General features: G+C 40.7%; 1 long non-coding RNA gene across 8 annotated transcripts in view; it reads right to left on the minus strand.

Moving 5' to 3' along the window:
- The window catches only part of LOC147371137 (uncharacterized), a 125,468-nt gene extending 108,400 nt beyond the window's left edge, over positions 1-17,068 (minus strand). For 6 of the 8 annotated variants that reach the window (XR_015165869.1, XR_015165861.1, XR_015165855.1 and 3 more), the window contains exon 1: positions 16,929-17,068. This is a non-coding gene — a long non-coding RNA (uncharacterized LOC147371137). Of the gene's footprint in view, positions 1-16,616 lie in introns of all 8 variants that reach the window. The other 2 variants (XR_015165853.1, XR_015165851.1) reach the window with 2 other exon arrangements.
- Positions 17,069-23,316: the final 6,248 nt, after the last annotated feature.

Consider the following 23,316-nt stretch of genomic DNA (forward strand, 5'->3'; position numbering starts at 1 on the left):
GGGATTTGATTTAGATCAAAGCTGAATGGTCTAGTGGTTTTCCCTACTTTCTTCAATTTCAGTCTGAATTTGGCAATAAGGAGTTCATGATCTGAGCCACAGTCAGCTCCCAGTCTTGTTTTTGCTGACTATATAAAGCTTCTCCATCTTTGGCTGCAAAAAATATAATCAATCTGATTTCAGTACTGACCATCTAGTGATGTCCATGTGTAGAGTCATCTCTTGTGTTGTTGAAAGAGGGTGTTTACTATGATCAGTGCGCTCTCTTGGCAAAACTCCATTAGCCTGTGCCCTGCTTCATTTTGTACTTCAAGCCCAAATTTGCCTATTACTCCAGGTATCTCTTGACTTCCCACTCTTGCATTTCAGTCCCCTATATTGAAAAGGGCATCTTTTGGGGGTGTTAGTTCTAGAAGGTCTTGCAGGTCTTCTTAGAACTGTTAGGTAGGTAGAATAGGAAAAAGGAGTCCAAAATGGCGGTGGCTAAAAGACAAGGGAAAAGCCCACAAAAATAGAACAAAGGACGGCCAAAGGAAGGTCCGAGGACCAGAGTGAGGACTTCAGGTAGAAGAAACAGTACTCCTGGCTAGCCCAATTTACATAGGGCAGGCCCAGGAGGAGGGAAAAACATAAAAAGAAGAGCCAAAGGGCTCTCTCTCTCCCGCATGCTGGCACACTCCTCCACTCTCCTCTTTGCGTCTTTGGGTCGGCATGCCCTCACGCTTCAAGGATGGATTCTCTTGCTATCTTCTAAATAAAATAGAGCTGTAACACTGATTTGTCTAAGAGCTATAACACGGTTTGTCCAAGACCTGAGAGCTTTGATGTGTCGAGGGCTTTAATGTCCATCATTCCAAATCTTTGTTGTGATGAGACAGAACCGAGGAGCATACACTCGCCTGACAGAACCATTTAACTTCAGCTTCTTTAGCATTACTGGTCGGGGCATAGACTTGGATTACCATGATATTGAATGGTTTGCCTTGAAAACGAACAGAGATCATTCTGTCGTTTTTGAGAATGCATCCCACTCTTTTGCTGACTATGATGGCTACTCCATTTCTTCTAAGGGATTCTTGCCCACAGTTGTAAATATAATGGTCATCTGAGTTAAATTCACCCATTCCAGTCCATTTTAGTTCACTGATTCCTAAAATGTTTGATGTTCACTTTTGCCATCTCCTATTTGACCACTTCCAATTTACCTTGGAAGAAGCACAAGCTGGAATCAAGATTGCTGGGAGAAATATCATTAACCTCAGATATGCAGATGACACCACCCTTATGGCAGAAAGTGAAGAGGAACTAAAAAAACCTCTTGATGAAAGTGAAAGTGGATAGTGAAAAAGTTGGCTTTCAACATTCAGAAAACGAAGATCATGGCATCCAGTCCCATCATTTCATGGGAAATAAATGGGGAAACTGTGGAAACAGTGTTAGATTTTATTTTTGGGGGCTCCAAAATCACTGCAGATGGTGACTGCAGCCATGAAATTAAAAGACGCTTACTCCTTGGAAGGGAAGTTATGACCAACCTAGATAGCATATTCAAAAGCAGAGACATTACTTTGCCAAGACAGGTTTGTCTAGTCAAGGCTATGGTTTTTCCTGTGGTCATGTATGGATGTGAGAGTTGGACTATGAAGAAGGCTGAGCACCAAAGAATTGATGCTTTTGAACTGTGGTGTTGGAGAAGACTCTTGAGAGTCCCTTGGACTGCAAGGAGATCCAACCAGTCCATTCTAAAGGAGATCAGCCCTGGGATTTCTTTGGAAGGAATGATGCTAAAGCTGAAACTCCAGTACTTTGGCCACCTCATGCGAAGAGTTGACTCATTGGAAAAGACTCTGATGCTGGGAGGGATTGGGGGCAGGAGGAGAAGGGGACGACAGAGGATGAGATGGCTGGATGGCATCACTGACTCGATGGACGTGAGTCTGGGTGAACTCCGGGAGTTGGTGATGGACAGGGAGGCCTGGCATGCTGCGATTCATGGGGTCGCAAAGAGTCGGACACGACTGAGCGACTGAACTGAACTGAACTGAATTTACCTTGATTCATGGACCTAACATTCCAGTGCGTGCATGGGACTTTTTGTAGAAGGTCACCATTATCTTCATTACCTCCACCACAGTTTTAGCCTGAGGTCAAACAACAAGAAGGGAACATAGCCCTGCCCATCAACAGAAAATGGGATTAAAGATTTACTGAGAATGGCCCCACCCATCAGAACATGACCCAGTTTCCCCCTCAGTCAGTCTCTCCCATCAGTTCAGTTCAGTCTTTTAGTCGTGTCCAGCTCTTTGCAACCCCATGGACTGTAGCATACCAGGCTTCCCTGTCCATCACCAACTCCTGGAGCTTACTCAAACTCATGTCCATCAAGTTGGTGATGCTATCCAACTATCTCATCCTCTGTCATCCCCTTCAATCTTTCCCAGCATCAGGGTCTTTTCAATGAGTCGGTTTGTCACATCAGGTGGCCAAAGTATTGGAGTTTCAGCTTCAGCATCAGTCCTTCCGAAGATTATTCAGGACTGATTTCCTTTAGGATGGACTGGTTGGATCTCCTTGCAGCCCAAGGGACTCTCAAGAGTTTTATCCAACACCACAGTTCAAAAGCATCAATTCTTTTGTGCTCTCCCATCAGGAAGCTTCCATAAGCCAATTATCCTTATCCATTAGAAAGTAGGATAAAATGAATGAAAACCACAATCACAGAAAACTAATCAAACCAGTCACATGGACCACAGCCTTGTCTAACTCGATGAGCCATGCTGTGTAGAGCCACCCAAAATGGAGGGGTCATGGTGGAGAGTTCTGACAAACATGGTCCACTGGAGAAGGGAATGGCAAACCACTTTGGCATTCTTGCCTCGAGAAACCCATGAACAGTATGAAAAGGCAAAAAACAGGACACTGAAAGATGAACTTCCCCAGTCATTAGGTGCCCAATATACTACTGGAGAACAATGGAGAAATAACTCCAGAAAGAATGAAGAGATGGGGCCAATGCAAAAATAACACCCAGTTGTGGATGTGACTGGTGATGGTAGTAAAGTCTGATGTTGTAAAGAACACTGTCAATAGACAACAGGAAATTTATAAGTCAAGGGTGTAGCTATCCACAAAGCAAACTCAGGAATTTGGGTGATCTTTGGATTACTTCAGAGATGGTAGAAGAGAAATATTCTTTCTTGAAATTTTTCAGACTGTTGGTGCAAGTGCTGAGTTCCTGGGAAACTTCTCTGGGAAAAAAATCTCTTTTCTTTCTCCGCAGATGTTAAGTCGGAGAAGGAAATGGCAATCCACTTCAGTATTCTTGCCTGGAAAATCCCATGGACAGAGGAGCCTGGTGGCTGCAGTCCATAGGCTCACAGAGTCAGACATGACTGAAGTGAATAAGCAGCGGCAGAAAACGTTAGGAATGAATGTATTTCCACACCTAATGTGTCCTTCGGTGTAGAGGTACCTTCAGTGGAGCAAAAGTAATGATTCCTCCTCTGCCCCTGTACTCCATCCCACATATTTCAGAGCAGGACCCTTCTATGTCCCTTGATTCACTTCTCCCCCTCATGTCCTGGGCATATTTGGGTCAATTCAGACTTCTTTCCTCTTCTAGGAATCTACCTGTCCAGAGAGTGTATGTTCTGACATGTTTTCAGAAATAAAGCAAACTCAGCAATAAAGGCTCCCTGTAGGGGGAGGGGGAGTAGGGAAATGGACATGAAGTTGCCCAGGTAGTTGTGGCAGAGTAGTGAGTCTACCTAACTGTCTGTATTTGTCATTTTTACTGCCCATTAAGCTATGTCCTCCCAGAGAAGGCAATGGCACCCCACTCCAGTACTCTTGCCTGGAAAATCCCATGGACGGAGGAGCCTGGTAGGCTGCAGTCCATGAGGTCGCTAAGAGTCGGACACGACTGAGCGACTTCACTTTCACTTTTCACTTCCATGCATTGGAGAAGGAAATGGCAACCCACTCCAGTGTTCTTGCCTGGAGAATCCCGGGGACCGGGAAGCCTGGTGGGCTGCCATCTATGAGGTCACACAGAGTCAGACACGACTGAAGCAACTTAGCAGCAGCAGCAGCAAGCTATGTCCTCCAACCTAGCCTTTATCTATAGCAACTCCCTATTTCTCTCTCAGTTGGCTGAGAATTCAGCTAGGAGGAAGGGGGCATATAAATTGTTGATTACTAAAACTCAAGACCAACATGGAATCCTTCCCAAGGTTGTACAAAACTATATCTGCTCGACCACATCAGCTAACTGATATAATATGAGGGTTTTAGATACAAGTAGGATTCTCTGACTAGCATTATTCAGAAATATTTCCAATTATCTACTATTTTGCCTCTGAAGATATATCTTTAAATGTACATTAGTAAGTAGAAATAAGTTGTTAGCTTTCAACTGATATTTTAATAATCGAAGTTAACCTTAAACAGTAATTTAAAGAACTGGCCTACTACACAAAGTGAAGTCAGAAAGAGAAAGATAAATGTCGTATTCTAACGCATCTATATGGAATCTAGAAAAATGGTACTGAAGAATTTACTTACAGGGCAGCAATGGAGAAACAGACATAGAGAATAGACTTATGGACCTGGGGAGAGGGGAGGAGAGGGTGAGATGAATGGAAAGAATAACATGGAAACTTATATTACCAAATGTAAAATAGATAGCCAACAGGAATTTGCTGTATGGCTCAGGAAATTCAAACAGGGGCTCTTTATCAACCTAGAGGGGTGGGATGGGGAGAGAGATGGGAGGGAGGTTCAAGAGGGAGGGGATATATGTATACCTATGGCTGAGTTGTGTTGAGGTTTGACAGAAAACAACAAAATTCTGTAAAGCAATTATCCTTCAGTTAAAAACAAATTAACTTTAAAAAAACTGATGTAGTAGGATTCAGAATATGTGAAGTCTTGAAAGTTAACCTGAGGCCTTTATTCCAGAGGGAAGTAAGAAAACTGTCAAGAGTTTGGGTAAACTACTCCACAGTACTGCTGCCTCAGCATCATTTTGTTTGGTCAAATGGCCTAGAGGGACCTTAAAGTGACACAGCCCTTCATGCAAGCACACACCCTAGACAACAACCCACAAAGTCACAAAGTCCCTGATATGGCTCCCCCTACAGCCCTTATAGTCAATAGTCTCCCTTTCTCCCAGGGCTTTCTCCTTGTGTGTTCCTTAGACAAGCGCCCCCCCCCCCCACCATGGAACAGCCTTAGCCCAGGGAACCCCAAAACACTCCACTATGGACCCTAATGAAAGCATGTTCCCCAGATTCTATTGCTTTATCTGTCTTCGGGGCTTCCCTGATGGCTCAGACGGTAAAGCATCTGTCCACAATGCGGGAGACCCGGGTTCGATCCCTGGGTCAGGAAGATCCTCTGGAGAAGGGAATGGCAACCCACTCCAGTACTCTTGCCTGGAAAATCCCATGGATGGAGGAGCCTGGTGGGCTACAGTCCATGGGGTCGCAAAGAGTTGGATGTGACTGAACGACTTCACTTTCACTTTGTCCGTCTGCATTCTGCTTTGACTTCCCCATGCAGCCCCACAAGACACGCTGTGTGTTTCCTTCAGAACCCATAAGTGATATACTCCTTTCTTCCAATTTCTCTACTGGTCTGTTTTACCATGACTCACTATCCAGCACTCTGCACTCTCCTTAACAAATATGAATTTAACAAAGTCATGACAGAATCACTAAAAAAAATTTAATGGAGAAACAACATAGTGAAAATAAAGAGAAATACTAATTTGATTTTTTTAAGGTGATTAGAAGTAGCAAGAGAATCAAGTACAATTAAATGGGAAGTTTGAAGTGGTGAGAGATTCAACAAACTGCCTTCTTTTCTTGCATCACTGACTTTATTTAAAGCAAAAACTGGGACTTCCCTGGTGGTACAGTGGGTAAGAATCCACCTGCCTACGCAGGGAACATGGGTTTGATACCTGCTCCAGGAAGATTCCACATGCCTCAGAGTAAGTCTAAGAGCTGCAACTACTGAAGCCCGCACATCTAGATCCAATGCTTTGTAACAAAAGAAGTCACCACAGTGAGAAGCCTGCACATCTCAACTAGAAAAAGTCTGCGCAGCAATGAAAACTCAGTGCAACCAAAAATAAACAAAAAGCAAAAACCTATGACTAGTTTATACTTGGTCACCTACTATTCTCTCCTCAATCCACATTACAATTTTTGCATCTGAAACAATTCTTGTTAAGTCAATAGGCATGTTTTCATTTCTCATCTTACCTAAACAACCATTAACAACCAAAATAACTGACCGCTCCTTCTATACTAGTTTGCTAAAACTGTCAGCAAGGTGATCAAATCAGTCAATCCTAAAGGAAATCAATCCCTGAATATTCATTGGAAGGACTGAAGCTAAAGCTGAAGCTCCCATACTTTGGCCACCTGATGTGAAGAGCTGACTCACTGAAAAGACCCTGAGGCTGGGAGAGGCTGAGGGAAGGAGGAGAAGGGGGAGGCAGAGGATGAGATGGTTGGATGGCATGGCTGACTCAATGGACACGAACTTGAGCAAACTCTGGGAGATAGTGAAGGACGAGGAATCCTGGTGTGCTGCAGTCCATGGGGTTGCAAAGAGTTGGACACGACTTAGCAACTGAAAACAACAAAACTGTCATAAGAAAGTACTACAGACTGGGTGGGTTAAACAGAGCTGATAAATTTATTAAATAAATTAATAAATGAGGAAGAGTATACAAATCTCCTGTATAGAAGTTCACATAATTGATGTAGATATTCCATTCATCTTCTCCTGTAAGAACTCCAAAACTGCAGTTTACTGCTGAACAACCATCAATGGGAGAATGTTGGATCCCAACAAAAAAAGATACCCTATGTCCAAGGACAAAGAAGAAGCCCTAACAAGATGGTAGGAGGGGCAAAATCCTGTCTAGAATAAAACCCTATAACCCATTCTGGACCATTTTATTTCACTGATTTCTAAAATGTCAAAGTTCACTCTTGCCATCTCCTGTTTGACCACTTCCAATTTACCCTGATTCATGGACCTAACATTCCAGATTCCTATGCAGTATTGTTCTTTACAGCATCGGACTTTACTTCCATCACCAGTCACATCCACAACTGGATACTGTTTTCACTTTGGCTCCATCTCCTCATTCTTTCTGGAGTTATTTCTCCACTGTTCTGCAGTAGCATATTGGGCACCTAGTGATCGGGGGAGTTCACCTTTCAGTGTCAAATCTTTTTGCCTTTTCATACTGTTCATGGAGTTCTCAAGGCAAGAATACTGAAGTGGTTTGCCATTCTCTTCTCCAGTGGACCACGTTTTATCAGAACTCTCCACCATGATCTATCCAGTGAATGAATACATTCAAGGGATTAAATCTGATAGAGTGCCTGAAGAACTATGGATGGAGGTTCATGACATTGTACGGGAGGCAGTGATCAAGACCATCCCCAAGAAAGAAAAATGCAAAATGGCAAAATGGTTGTCTGAGGAGGCTTTACAAATAGATGAGTAAAGAAGAGAAGCTAAAGGCAAAGGAGAAAAGGAAAGATATACCCATTTGAATGCAGATTTCCAAAGAAGAGCAAGGAGAGATAAGAAAACTCCTCCTCAGTGAACAATGCAAAGAAATAGAGGAAAACAACAGAATGGGAAAGACTTGAGATCTCTTGAAGAAAATCAGAGATACCAAGGGAAAATTTCATGCAAAGATGGGCACAATAAAGGACAGAAACAGTATGGACCTAACAGAAGCAGAATATATTAAGAAGAGGTAGCAAGAATACACAGAACTATACAAAATGGATCTTAATGACCCAGACAACCATGATGGTGTGATCACTCACCTAGAGCCAGACATCCTGGAATGCGAAGTCAGGTGGGCCTTAGGAAGCATCACTACAAACACAGCTAGTGGAGGTGATGGGATTCCAGTTGAGCTATTTCAAATTCTAAAAGATGATGCTGTGAAAGTGCTTCACTCAGTATGCCAGCAAATTTGGAAAACTCAGCAGTGGCTGCAGCACCGGAAAAGGTCAGTTTTCATTCCAATCCCAAAGTAGGGCAATGCCAAAGAATGCTCAAACTACTGCACAACTGCACTCATCTCACACGCTAGCAAAGTAATGCTCAAAGTTCTCCAAGCCAGGCTTCAACAGTACGTGAACCAAGAACTTCCAGATGTTCAAGCTGGATTTAAAAAAGGCAGAGGAGCAACAGATCAAATTGCCAACATCTGCTGAATCATCAAAAAGCAAGAGAATTTGAGAAAAACATCTACTTCTGCTTTACTGACTATGCCAAGCCTTTGGCTGTGTGGATCACAATAAACTGCGGAAAATTCTTAAAGAGATGGGAATACCAGGCCACCTTATCTGTCTCCTCAGAAATCTGTATGCAGTTCAAGAAGCAACAGTTAGAATGGGACATAGAACAACAGACTGGTTCCAAATTGGGAAAGGAATACGTCAAGGTTTTATATTGTCACCCTGCTCCTTTAACTTACATTCAGAGTACATCATGCCAAATGCCAGGCTGGATGAAGTGCCAGCTGGAATCAAGATTGCCAGGAGAAATATAAATAACCTCAGATATGTAGATGACACCACCCTTTTGGCAGAAAGTGAGGAGGAACTAAAGAGCTTCTTGATCAAAGTGAAAGAGGAGAGTGAAAAAGCTGGCTTAAAACTCAACATTCAAAAAACTAAGGTCATGGCATCCAGGCCTATCACTTCATGGCAAATAGATGGGTAAACAATGGAAACCGTGACAGACTTTTTTTTCTTGGGCTCCAAAATCACTGCAGATGGTGACTGCAGCCATGAAATTAAAAGACACCTGCTCCTTGGAAGAAAAGCTATGACCAACCTAGACAGCATATTAAAAAGCAGAGACATTACTTTGCCAACAAAGGTCCATCTAGTCAAAGCTATGGTTTTTCCAGTAGTCATGTATGGATGTGACGGTTGGACCATAAAAAAAAAGCTGAGTGCTGAAGAATTGATGCTTTTGAATTGTGGCGTTGGCGAAGACTCTTGAGAGTCCCTTGGACTGCAAGGAGATCAAACCAGTCAATCCTAAACAAAATTAGTCCTGATTGTTCATTGGTAAAACTGATGCTGAAGCTCTAATACTTTGGCCACCTGATGCAAAGAACTCACTCACTGGAAAATATTCTGATGTTGGGAAACACTGAAGACAAAAGGAGAAGGGGACAACAGGGGATGAGATGGTTGATGGCATCACTGACTGGATGGACATGAGTTTAAGCAAGCTCTGGGAGTTGGTGAAGGACAGGGAAGCCTGGCATGCTGCAGTCCATGGGGTCACAAAGAGTCGGACAGGGCTGAGTGAATGAAGTGAACTGATTCTGTTCTCAAGGAGGTGGAGCATATCTTCCCTCTCCTTAAATGCAGTCTGTGCACAATGAACTCCTTACAGAGTATAGCATGGAAAGGGATAAGAAAGACAACTCTAAGGTGGAGGCCCTGACAAACAGTACCTCAGTCAGGTATTCCATGCCAGCATCAGTGATAAATCATATTAATGGTATGTACCTTTGATATGATGTGATGAGATGTTCACCTGTCTGGTCATTCTCCCCAAATCCATAACCATAATCTAATCATGAGGGAAAATAAGAGGCAAACTGCAACTGAGGGACAATGTACAAAAGTCTTGACAACTGACTGGTATGCAAAACTGTCAAAAGCATCAAAAACAATATAAGCCTGAGAAATTGTTACAAACAAAAGGCTCCGCAAAGACGTACAACAATTAAATGCAATTATGGTATCTTGAATGGGATCCTGATACAGAAAAGGGGCAACAGATAAAAATGAAGGAAATCAAAATAAGTATGGAATTTAGCTGATGAAAATAAAATTCAAGAACTACACCAAATGTACGAATGATTCCTTAACATATCCTTGTTCTTGCTAAACTTCTTCGAGCAGGATGAATTAGAAAGAGGATAGGCTTTGCCATTAACCAGACCAAATCTGATCTTCACCCCTTGATAGCTGTTGGATCCTGAACAAGTTACTTTTAACTTCACTATTTCCTCATTTTAAAAAGGTTCTATATCTGCTCCGTAAGATTATTGTTAGGATAAAATGAGATAACTGTACATAACCTAGCACAGTAATTGGCACATAGTAGGGTGTTCATTGGAGGGACTGATGTTGAAGCTGAAACTCCAATACTTTGGCCACCTGATGCGGAGAGCTAACTCATTTGAAAAGACCCTGATGCTGGGAAAGATTGAGGGCAGGAGGAGAAGGGGATGACAGAGATGAGATGGTTGGATGGCATCACCAACACAATGGACATGGGTTTGGGTGGACTCTGGGAGTTGGTGATGGACAGGGAGGCCTGGCGTGCTGCAATTCAGGGGTTGCAAAGAGTCGGACATGACTGAGCGACTGAACTGAACTGAGGAGCTCAATAAACGCTAAAATCCAATCTGTTTGCAAAGTTGCAATGAGACCTGGTAGTCAAAAAGGGCAGTTCTTGTATGTCATGTAGAAAGTTGAATGTTTACTTTAAATCTCATGTTGCAGATTAATACTTTGCCATATGACACTTAAGCGGTAGATATCACTTGTCAGAAATTAAAATATTTTGAATGCAATATGCATGCCCTGGATGAGGAATAAAGCCTTTCTCAGCTGTTAGAACTTTTCATAAATCTTCACCTTGTATTAATTTGGTCTTTGCTTATTTAGGATCTAATTATATCTTGCCTATTTGAAAAGTTCTTTCTGAATATCCTTTATCTTATTAAAAAAGAGAGCAGGTAAAAGTGAACGACCATTTAATTCACTATAATGGTTGATTAGAAAAGTCATAGACAATGCATTTTGGTCATGAACTGTGCCTTAATAAAAAGTGAGTTTTCAGACTTCCTGGTGGTCCAGTAGTTAAGAATCCACTGTGCAATGCAGGGCATTCCCCTTGGCTGGGGAAACAAGATCCCACATGATGCAGAGCAGCTAAGCCCGAGTGCTGCAACTACTGAGTCTCTATGCCATAACTAGAGAGTCTGTGAGCCACAGCAAAAAATCCCACATGATGGAACTAAGACCCAACCTGATGCAGAAAAATAAAATTTTTTTTAAGATTGTCTTTTTTAAAGTGAGTTTTCTTTCTAATTGCAAAAAAAGGAAATTCAGTAACAGCAACCAAAAGCATTCCAGGCCTATATACCATACTGAAGTACAAAAGTATAAGCCAAAAGTAAAAGTGTCTTCATCTTTTATTTAGATACCAACAACAGAATTGATATGAACCTGAAAATATGTGATAATCATAATTTTTTGTATAAAAGAACTGTTAGTAGCAAAAAGACATCAACATGTGAATAGCAAAGCAGTGCACTTTCCAAAGTAATTTCCTGTTACATATTGATTGTGGGAAAAAACTCATTTCACTAGAGTAGTCCTCTCATATTAAGAGTTAAGAGCACCCTCTAGTGGCAGGTCAAGGATTTTACAGAATGGCCTTGCAGAAAACAAAATGCCTTTTAAGTTCTTTTCACTCTGAGCAAAAAGTACATTTCATCAAAGGAAACTGGGGAAGTTCAGGGGCAAATTTGCTAATTAACTTTATCAAATAATTTCATGCACACTTTTACTGTTCTTAATAGTTATGTTAGGTAGAAAGTTAAATAGTTGGTAAAGAATCCACCTGCAAGTCAGGGTACCCTGGTTTGATTTCTAGGGCAGGAAGATCCCCTGGAGAAGGGATAGGCTACCCACTCCAGTATTCTTGGGCTTCCCTGTGGCTCAGCTAGTAAAGAATCCGCCTGCAATGCAGGATACCTGGTTCCATCCCTGGATTGGGCAGATCTCCTGGAGAAGGGAAAGGCTACCCACTCCAGTATTCTGGCCTAGAGAATTTCATGGATTGTATAATCCATGGGGTCGCAAAGAGCTGGACACAACTGAGCGACTTTCACTTCACTAGAATGAGCACCTAGGGGTGGCCTAGCCAAAAAGTATGCAAGCTGATCTCTAAACCCCATCCCAGACACAGAGGGAAATCTCACAGATATGCAACAAAATAACCACAGAGACTTTTACAACTCCTGCACATATTCCCTAGGCACATAGTGGATACAAACTAACCAGAGGGGCTTCCTCAAGTAACCCTAGACAGCTAGGAGTCCATTGCTGCTGCTGCTGCTGCTAAGTCGCTTCAGTCATGTCCGACTCTGTGCGACCCCATAGATGGCAGCCCACCAGGCTCCCCCATCCCTGGGATTCTCCAGGCAAGAACACTGGAGTGGGTTGCCATTTCCTTCTCCAATGCATGAAAGTGAAAGTGAAGTCGCTCAGTCGTGTCCGACTCTTCATGACCTCAAGGACTATTGCCTACCAGGCTCCTCCATCCATGGGATTTTCCAGGCAAGAGTACTGGAGTGGGTTGCCATTGTCTTCTCCAGGAGTCCATTAAGGGTTTATAAATACTCTATACATTTATACATCAGATTATAACAGACTGAAATATGAAAGATATCTGCAATAGAGCCTGTTAGATAACTTGCAACTGTCAATCAGCCTTGAGCATATGCCCATTTGCATTCCCTTTCTCGATCTGTGGTGGGTACAAGCCCTACTTTGCACAGGGCACAACCAAAAGGAGGAAAGGGGAAACATAAAAAAGGGAAAGCCAAGCAGCGTTATTACAATGACTCCTCTGGAGTCAGTCTACTCCTGTGTTTTGGGAGTGAATGTTTAACAAAATATCTATCTGCTTGATCTGTAACTGAGCTATAACTGGTCATTTGCTTTAAACCCTTTAGTCTGCTGTTCCAGATTTTTGTTGTGAAAGCAACTGAGAGAGAGATAAACTGACCTGACAATTACGTTTTGTGTTATTTTTCAATATATGTAGTTTTGATAATCACACTCAAGGAGTTTCCTGGTGGTGGTGGTGGGGGGGGGGGGGGGTCCAGTGGTTAGGATCCCTCTGTACTCCCACTGCTGCAGCACTGGTTTCAATCTCTAGTCTGAGACCTAAGATCCTGCAAGCAGTCTGGTGTGGCCAAAAATAAAATAAATAAAAACCACAAGACCTTCTAGAACTAACACTCAAAAAAGATGTTCATCATAGGGGACTGAAATGCAAAAGTAGGAAGTCAAGAGATACCTGGAGTAACAGGCAAATTTGGCCTTGAAGTACAAAATGAAGCAGGGCACAGGCTAACAGAGTTCTGCCAAGAGAATGCACTGGTCAGAGCAAACACCCTGTTCCAACAACACAAGAGAAGACTCTACATATGGACATCACCAGATGGTCAACATTGAAATCAGACTGATTGTATTCTTTGCAGCCAAAGATGGAGAAGCTCTATATAGTCAGCAAAACCAAGACTGGGAGCTGACTGTGGCTCAGATCATGAACTCCTTATTGCCAAATTCAGACTGAAATTGAAGAAAGTAGGGAAAACCATCAGACCATTCATGTATGACCCAAATCAAATCCTTATGATTTCAGTGGAAGTGACAAACAGATTCAAGGGATTAGATCTGATAGACAGAGTGCCTAAAGAACTATGGAAAGAGGTTCATGACATTGTACAGGAGGCAGTGATCAAGACCATCCCAAGAAAAAAATGCAAAAAGGCAAAATGGTTGTCTGAGGAGGCCTTACAAATAGCTGAGAAAAGAAGAGAAGGAAAAGGCAAAAGAGAAAAGGAAAGATATACCCATTTGAATGCAGAGTTCCAAAGAAGAGCAAGGAGAGATAAGAAAGCCTTCCTCAGTGATCAAGGCAAAGAAATGGGGGAAAACAATAGAATGGGAAAGACTAGAGATCTCTTCAAGAAAATTGGAGATACCAAGGGAACATTTCATGCAAAGATGGGCTCGATAAAGGACAGAAATGGTTTGGACCTAGCAGAAGCATAAGATATTAAGAAGATGTGGCAAGAATACACAGAAGAACTATATTAAAAAGATCTTCATGACCCAGATAACCACAATGGTGTTATCAGTCACCTAGAGCCACATATCCTGGAATGTGAAGTCAGGTGGGCCTTAGGAAGCATCACTATGAACAAAGCTTGTGGAGGTAATGGGATTCCAGTTAAGCTATTTCAAATCCTAAAAGATGATGCTGGAAAGTGCTGCACTCAATATGCCAGCAAATTTGGAAAATTCAGCAGTGGCCACAGGACTGGAAAAAGTCAGTTTTCATTCCAGTCCCAAAGAAGGGCAATGCCAAAGAATGTTCAAATTACTATGCAATTGTACTCATCTCACACACTAGCAAAATAATGCTCAAAATTCTCCAAGCCAGGTGTCAACAGTATGCGAACCATGAAATTCTAGATGCTTAAGCTGGATTTAGGAAAGGCAGAGGAACCAGAGAGCAAACTGCCAACATCTGTTGGATCATCGAAAAAGCCAGAGAATTCCAGAAAAACATCTATTTCTAATTTATTGATTACACCAAAGCCTTTGACTATGTAGATCACAACAAACTGTGGAAAATTCTTAAAGATATGGGAATACCAGACCACCTTACCTACCTCCTGAGAAAACTGTATGCAGGTCTCGAACCAACAGTTAGAACCGGACATGGAACAACGGACCAGTTCCAAATTGGGAAAGAAATATGTCAAGGCTGTATATTATTACTCTGCTTACTTAATTTATATGCAGAATACATCATGCAAAATGCTGGGCTTCATGAAATACAAGCTGGAATCAAGACTACTGGGAGAAATACCAATAACCTCAGATACACAGATGACACCACCTTATGGCAGAAAGTGAAGAGGAACTGAAGAGCCTTTTGATGAACGTGAAAGAGGAGAGTGAAAAAGCTGACTTAAAACTCAACATCCAAAAAACTAAGATCATGGCATCCGGTCCCATCACTTCATGGCAAATAAATGGGGAAACAATGGAAACAGAGACAGACTTTATTTTCTTGGGCTCTAAAATCACTGCAGATGGTAACTGTAGCCATGAAATTAAAAGATGCTTGTTCCTCGGAAGAAAAGCTATGACCAACCCAGACAGCATACTGAAAAGCAGAGTCATTACTTTGCTGACAAACGTCCATCTAGTCAAGGCTATGGTTTCTCCAGTGGTCACGTATGGATGTGAGAGTTGGACTATAAAGAAAGCTGAGTGCCAAAGAATTGATGCATTTGAACTGTGGTGTTGGAGAAGACTCTTGAGGGTCCCTTGGACTGCAAGGAGATCTAACCAGTCAATCCTAAAGGAAATCAGTCCTGAATATTTACTGAAAGGACTGATGCTGAGGCTGAAGCTCCAATACTTTGGCCACCTGATGCAAAGAACGGACTCACTGGAAAAGACCCTGATGCTGGGGAAGATTGAAGGCAGGAGGAGAAGAGCACGACAGAGGATGAGATGATTGGATGGCATCACTGACTGGATGGACATGAGTTTGAGCAAGCTATGGGAGTTGGAAGACAGACAGGAAAGCCTGGCATGCTGCAGACCATGAAGTAAAAAAGTTGGACACAACTGAGCAACCAAACTGAACCTCAATTCTTTGAAGATAGAGACAGGCTATTAACTGAATGGGCCATTTATTGTCAGAATCATGGGGGGGGGGGGGTGTGCGCACGCGCACGTGCAGTATTCAACTTCAAGGAATGAAAACGCTGATAAAACCTAACTGAAGAGAGACACGGAGAAGGCAATGGCACCTCACTCCAGTACTCTTGCCTGGAAAATCCCATGGACGGAGGAGCCTGGTAGGCTGCAGTCCATGAGGTCGCTAAGAGTTGGACATGACTTCACTTTCACTTTCATGCATTGGAGAAGGAAATGGCAACCCACTCCAGTGTTCTTGCCTGGAGAATCCCAGAGACAGAGGAGCCTGGTAGGAGGCCGTCTATGGGGTCGCACAGAGTCAGACACGACTGAAGCGACTTAGCAGCAGCAAAAGATAGACATGTTTGATGAAGTCCAACCTAAGTCCAATTTTTACTTATCCTTTTCATCTCCCTAAGTCAAAGGTCATCAGAAGCAGAAATACTCAGGAAAACAGAAATGTCTTATCCATCTGAGAAACAATGAACCTTTCCTGATTTCATTTCATCTTTTCAAAGGGGGGCCTTTTCTAATGTATCAAATAAATGCCTTCTGGTTTTACACTCTTGCCCTTCTCCTTCCTCTGAACTCTTCTATACTCATCCAAATCCTTGATTTCTAATTACTTATTAAATTAAAATTAGTAAATAAATGTTCTTCCTCATCAGTTATTTCTACAAAGGCACCGATGTCACCTTTGGATAAACCTCAACTGGGATGTGAGGTTTGCCTATAACGACGGCTCAGCTGCTTTGGTGCAAACAACGTTCAATAACACACACGGGAACAACTAGAAAGTTTCGGGAATGTTCAGGGGCAGACATCTGTCAGGTTTCCACAAAGGACAGTGCCGGGGAACCGGGAAAGTCGCCGAGAACTGTGACACGAGCTGCAGATGGAAGTCTTCCTCCCTGCAGTCTGACAGTGGGTCTCCTCCCTTGACTGTAATCAGGCCCCCATCGCTAGAGAACGTGTGGGACGCGGAGCCCGCAAACCTCACCCGCCGGCCTGATGTGTGCATACCCTTCCAGTTCTCTGGAGCCTGGATCACCGTCTGCTCTACTCCGGGAGTGCCGGCGACCGAGGCCTGAGCCGCGCCCGACGCCCGCACACGCAGCCCGGGCCCCGCCTCACGCGCCACCGCCCCCCAGCCCCAGGCTGGCTCAGGGCTCCGGCCCAGGCCTCCCGCAGGCCGAGGCGCCGCTCCACCTGGGAGCGAGGAGCCAGGGGTGCGCGCAGAGAGGCCCGGGGCCGAGCGCGAAGCTGCAGGTCCAAGGAAGGGAGGGAGGAAGGCTCAAGGAAGGCAGAGCGAACTCAAGCCTGAGCAGCACCTACCTAGCTGAGCCCCGGGCGCCGGAATCCCCGCCCCGCCCGCGGGCGCGCGCCGCCGTCCAGGGGCGGGGCTTCTGCCCTCGGGGGCCCGGGGCTTCCCGGGAAGGGCTGGCCGCCAGACCCGGGTTGCCCCACACCTGCACTCAGTCATGTCTCCAGGGAGAAGCTGCCAATTGTTCCTTCCCTTGAGAAGGAAGCGTGGAAACAAAATCTGTAAAACCTTGACAGGCCCCTGACTCCCATGAGTTCCTCCTGAAATGACTTCCAGGGAGAGTGAGTCATAAAACAATATTACCTTCTTTCATATAATTAATATAATCATTTAATTTTTAGAGTTCTCTGTTTGTCTTTCACGGATGCTTTCAAATAAATCAATCTAGAATATATTTTATTATATTTTATTTATTAAAAATTCCTACCTCCTCGTGAGAGTGCTGCGATGATGAATTAATATTTGCTAAGTGCTTAGAAGGTGAAAACTACATAAAACTTGATGGAGTTACTCTATTATTATTGATAGAGGAAAACTAACTTGATGGGATTGGTAACCCATACCATCTGCTTTATTAACTGAAATTACACTGTAAAAAGGCTTTGCCTATTGAGGCAAAGTGGTCAAGTGCAGAAGTAATGATCCAAGTGATTCAAATTCCCCACAAAACGGAATCCTGCTTTGAAAGAAAAGTTGAGTCTCCTGACTGATTAGGTTTTGTTTTACTCTATTATTACTGGTGCATTTAAATTAATTAGGTATATAAATGTAATCAGCTGGACGACTTCTCAATTTCTCCTTCCTGTGATTTAAAATGAATTATTTGATGGCCAGGTCTTGCATTAACGAAATGAGAATTAAATAGTGCTCTCCTTTCACTGCAGCCCCCTATTTTACTTTAAATTCAAGTATTGTGATAGAAATTTAAATAAAATTCCAAAGAATGTCAAGTATTTTTGTATATGCCACCATTAGTTGCACAACATTTCTGATTAATAGAGAGGGATAAGGTTAAAAATGTCTGATTTTTCTGGTAACCAGAACAAAAACAGGCATTATGTCTAGACTTGGATTTCCAGTTAAACTTACTTCTACTATATTTTAACTATTAGGACAATTGCTTTAAATCACCCTCTTTACTTTGCTGAAGTAACATGGTCATAACCCTGGAAATTACTTGGTACCAAATGTGTTTCAAAAGTAATATGAAGGGTTTTAGGAATAAATAATTTTTTCAGTGCAGTTTTTTAATGTATTAATAGTGTGCTGAAATACCCAGCAAACAGCTCATATCAATCATTATGAAACTTCCCAATGTTTAAGCACAGAAAGCATTAAAATTTATATAATACAACAAAAGCAGACCAAATCACTATTGTCAACATGATAGTCATAATCATTTATATCATTTATTAAATTAGTGCAGCCATCAGAAAGTGAAGTAATACTGTGAATTCACTAGAGGGAGCAATTCTTTTTAGTAAATTAGTATTATTTATGTATTTAGTTGGAGAATTGGATCTGGACATGTAACGTAAATTGAGAACAAAGATATGCAGAATTCAAGGAGATCTCAGTGAAGATGCACTGCCATTCCAAGGGCTGTTGAGAGATTTTCTTGAACATCTGAGAAGAAAAGAGAACTTGAAAACACAAGATAAAGTGCAAGGTAGTGATATTCAAACTGAACAACTGTCAGGGTTTCCATTTTGTTTTAATTTCACACATTCATACTTTTAGACAAAAAATTACTGCCTATTAAAATTGGCATACATATGATCCATTAAAAATTCAACATCAATCACAGTAACAATGGCTAGTTTCCAAGTGTCTGAAATAAATGAAAATAAACTTCAGATTCAAAAAAAAAAAAAAAACTGCTTATTCTAGTTAGCAATATAAGTGACAGATGTTCAGACCTACTCACATTTCTGTTGCACATTTCTGATTTTTAGCTGTTTGTGATTCGACATCAACAATTCATTTATATTAGCATCCTATTTGATATATTTCATGCTTGGGATTTTAACCAGAAAAACATCAAATGATTATGTATTAATTTAAAAATTAATTTTAAATTTATGTGAGTTAATAAATAGTATTTATACAACTGTGCCTACCTGTACAGTTTTTAAATTACCTATAAAATGATGTTTAATGATACAGATTTGGCCCTTGAAAACAAAATAAGCTGAGTTGCTATTGTTGAATTGATGCCAAACTTGGTAATACTAAAGATGCTACATCTAAAAATGGTTGTTTTATTTCATTTGTAAAATAATTCATTCAATTCCTATTTAGTGAATTTATACCTGACTCTGTTAGGATCTGAGGATATACAAAGATATATAAGATCTAGTTTAATTCATAGTTTCTTTCTTGGTTTTAAGATAAAATTTCCCCATAATTTAATTACATTTACGTTTAAAAATAACTGTGCCTGCTAAGTCGCTCAGTCGTGTCCGACTCTTTACCCACGAGGCTCCTCTGTCCATGGGATTCTCCAAGCAACAATACTGGAGTGGGTTGCCGTGCCCTCCTCCAGGGGATCTTCCCGACCCAGGGATCGAAACCCGTCTCTTATGTCTCCTGCGTCAGAAGTCTGGTTCTTTACTACTAGAGCCACCTGGGAACAAACCCTCCCTCGCCCTCGCCCACCTCCACCCGCGCACACACACACACACGTATGTACTTTAAAATCTCCCTCCAATCTTTTGTTGAAAGGAGTGGCTTTTCTGCCTTTTTTTTTTTTTTTTTAATAAATGGAAAACCATCATACGAGCTCAGAGCTAAAGAAAACTTTTGCGTGCGTGCCAAGTTGCGTCTGACTCTTTGCAACCCTATGGGCTATAGGCCACAAGGCTTCTCTGTCCACGGAATTCTCCAGACAAGAATGCTGGAGCGGGTTGCTGTACCCTCCTCCAGGATATCTTCCTGCCCCAGGGATTGAACCTGAGCCTCTTACGTATTCTGCCTTGATTGGTAGGTTCTTAACCACTAGCGCCACCTGGGAAGCCCCAGCGAAGTTTTACAGTGTTCCAATCAATGTGACTTGTTTAGAATATAAATGGTCGATTTTAGCAATTGCAAGTATTTACTAGTATTTATTTGCATGTCGATGGGCCAGACATTCTTCAAACCGCCTTCCTCAAAACACTTTTTAAAGAAATGCTATCTGAATACCTGAGCTGAATACCTCCTCAGTCTTATTTTTGACTAAAAATAAACGGATAAGTAACCATGAATCCCTGGCAGTGTGACTCTCTCTTCTTTCCCATTATACCATCTAAAATTGTATGTATTTATTTCTCCAGTGTTGTTTTAATGCACTGAGTTAATGATAGACTCTTATGATCTATAATGTATCAAAAATTCTATGAAATTATACTCTAAAATATGAACATACAGACCATTTGTTGCTCTGATAGTGGCAATTAAATTGTAAATATCAAAGCCACAAAGGGAGAACCAATTTATTAGGGTGAAGGATCACACAAGTTGAGGCTGGATTAATTGTCTTTAAGGCAAACACTGAAAATTTACTTTAAGCTATGTCTTAAAGAAAAGGGATATTGAACTTTCAAAATATTCTGTATGTCAGTAACAATGAGATATTTTGATATTGGCATATGATTTATTTTTTAAAATGGTTGAAAAAAGAGAAATACATTCATTGTACATTTTAAAATTTATTTTCTTTTTAAAATTTTAAGAAATTCCCTAGCAGTTCAGTGGTTAGGACTCTGTGCTTCTACCACAGCGATTATGGGTTCAATCTCTGGTCAAGGAAATAAGGTCCTGCATGCAAAAAAAATAAATAAATAAATAAAAATAAAAATTATATGAGATTAGCTTCCATTATAGGAAATAAATACATAGCAATGCAAAATTATATTCCACATTCAAGACATTCAACATTTTAGTTAGTTTGTACTACAATGTCCTTGAAACTAAATCTTCAAACATAGGTCAACAGTGCCTTTTCAATTAAAAAGCCCTCAGCCTTTCTAAGAAGGGAACTAAATATATTAATTTTTCAGTATTTTAAATATTTAACATTGCCACATGGCACATGTAAGTAGCCATCTAGTATGAAACAGTGGATGCTCCTATCATTCATTACCAGAAATACACCTTCTTATGTTTTCTAGATTCTAAACCCAGACCAATTCAGTTTTTAAAGAAACTGCATTTAATTGCAATATATGTTGAAAATGAGTATTCTCCATTCTTCTTACTGATAATTAATATTACCTCATTTACCACCACTACAAAGAGCAAATTATGCCTATTTGGAAAGCCTTGGCCCTTTGCTTTTTGTGTATTTGCAGTTTATAAATGTTAATCCCAGTGGATCCCAAGGATAAGTGTAGATTCATAGGCTAGAAACATTTTGTAAGAAGTAAGAGAAAGCAGACATTCCCTCTCAGTTATATAGCAAAGAACTTAAAAACTTTGAACTACAATCTAAAAATCTTGCCATATTAATTAAGATTTTGAAAGGCAAGTATCCATGTTCAAATGTTGATATATTTATAAATACTTTGCCTTATATATTTTTCTTCTTAATCTATACTGGTAATATAAAATAAAAATAATGATGATAGAAAAATAGCTCGGGAGGCTTAGCCTGGAGGATCATTGATAAGATGTTAAACATCGGCTTTTTCTAAGATGGCAACCTAAGAATGGGCTTTTACATTCCCTGGGAAGGGCTCAGGACACTGAGCCTGTGTAACATAAAAAAAAAAAAGTTTACTTTAGACTTAAGGTTGGCATTTTAATATGCGTTATTCAATGAACATATGATCACTGTCTTAATAAATTTGAGAAATGAAAATTTTTAAAAAAAGTATTTCACAGTTATCAGAAACATCTTCAAAGCACAATAAAAAATCAGTGTTTGTGTAACATTCATGTATGTTGTACATAAGTATTAATCCCAATTTATAGATAATAAAACTGAGAAAAGGTTCTTTAATAACTTCAGAGACAATTGGTGAAGAGTATAGTTTTGTTTCCTATGTTTCTGTTTAAAGAAATATTACATTAGACAAAATTATCTAATAAAATGTTACAAGCATATTGTTTTTATAATTGCAAATATTTTGTTAGCAATAATTCTGAAGTTATTTAAGGATGAGGACATCAGCTCACCCATCTTCTGTATATTTTTTGTTTTTCTTCTTTAATTATAGTTGATTTACAATGTTATATTGGTTTCAGATGTACAACATAGTGATTCAATGTTTTTTATAGATTATATTCCATTTAAAGTTATTACAAAATATTTACTATATTTTCTGTGTTGTACAATATATGCTTGTAGGTTATTACTTTTTACATAGTAGTTTGAAACTCCTGTGTAGTTTTCCTTCTTATTACTCTAGAAAAAGTAATATAGCTTTTAAGAAACCCCCAAATTGTGCATATTACATTAAGATTTAAGAAACCTCAGCTCTTTTCACAACTCTGTTATCAACAATTATATGACTGTGCTTAGTTTATTGAAAGCTTAACAGTTACAGATACATATAGGGCACATGATGGATCCCCTAGATGTCCCTCGAACAGTAGATAATGAAATGATTCTCAGTGCAGAAAATGGTTTTATTTATGCTCACCTTCTTTGTACTTTGTGATATACAAGTTGACTTTAAATCTTATAAATCAATCTAATCCACAATGTCCTGCTTTAAATGAGGCCAAAACAATTGAATCTTAGCTTCAGAAAATACATCTATGCCAGGGAAGTTTTTTAAAATCTTCGGAACTAATACAGTATCTTTCTTCTATAGTTATCTCTCTGCTTTGTTTCTAGATGCTCACGTAATTGGGAAAACACTAATTATATTCCATGGACCTGCAAAATGCCTACTGTGTCACCTGTGATGAAATTGCTATAAGATTTTAGAGGTTCATGTAAGGGAGTTCCTATAAATCTGCTCTTTATTGCAAGTAACTGAATAAATATATCTTAAGACAGATGAGAAAGTAGCCTTGAAGACAGTTTGCAGAGTTTATCCAACATCCTAATCCAGGATTTTTCTGTTCTGCATTTTCATAGGTGATGATCTAGCCTGTGTTTCAATTCTTCCAGTGAAGACATTGTTCTTTAGTTAGAGCACTAGAAGCATCCAAAAATGCTTCTCTGTGTTATTTAACATCTGTTGTTCTATAACTTTTAGCCTTTTGCTCTTATTCTCCCCTTTTAAGGAACATAGGACATGCTGGATGTATCTATAACCTGCTTCCTGTGCTAATACTTTAAACACATGTACAAAGGCCATGTCACCCCCAAGTCTCCTCAAAGCATCCCCAGATATTCTCAGGCACGCCAGCTGTTTTCACATACTCTTCATGTTACATTTTGTTGTCTTCACTATCCTGATAGTCTTT

This window comes from Bos grunniens, chromosome 6 (genome assembly GCF_055505025.1).
Source record: "Bos grunniens cultivar Pamir isolate PY7600 chromosome 6, Bosgru_T2T1.0, whole genome shotgun sequence".
In the NCBI taxonomy this organism is placed as follows: Eukaryota; Metazoa; Chordata; class Mammalia; order Artiodactyla; family Bovidae; genus Bos; species Bos grunniens.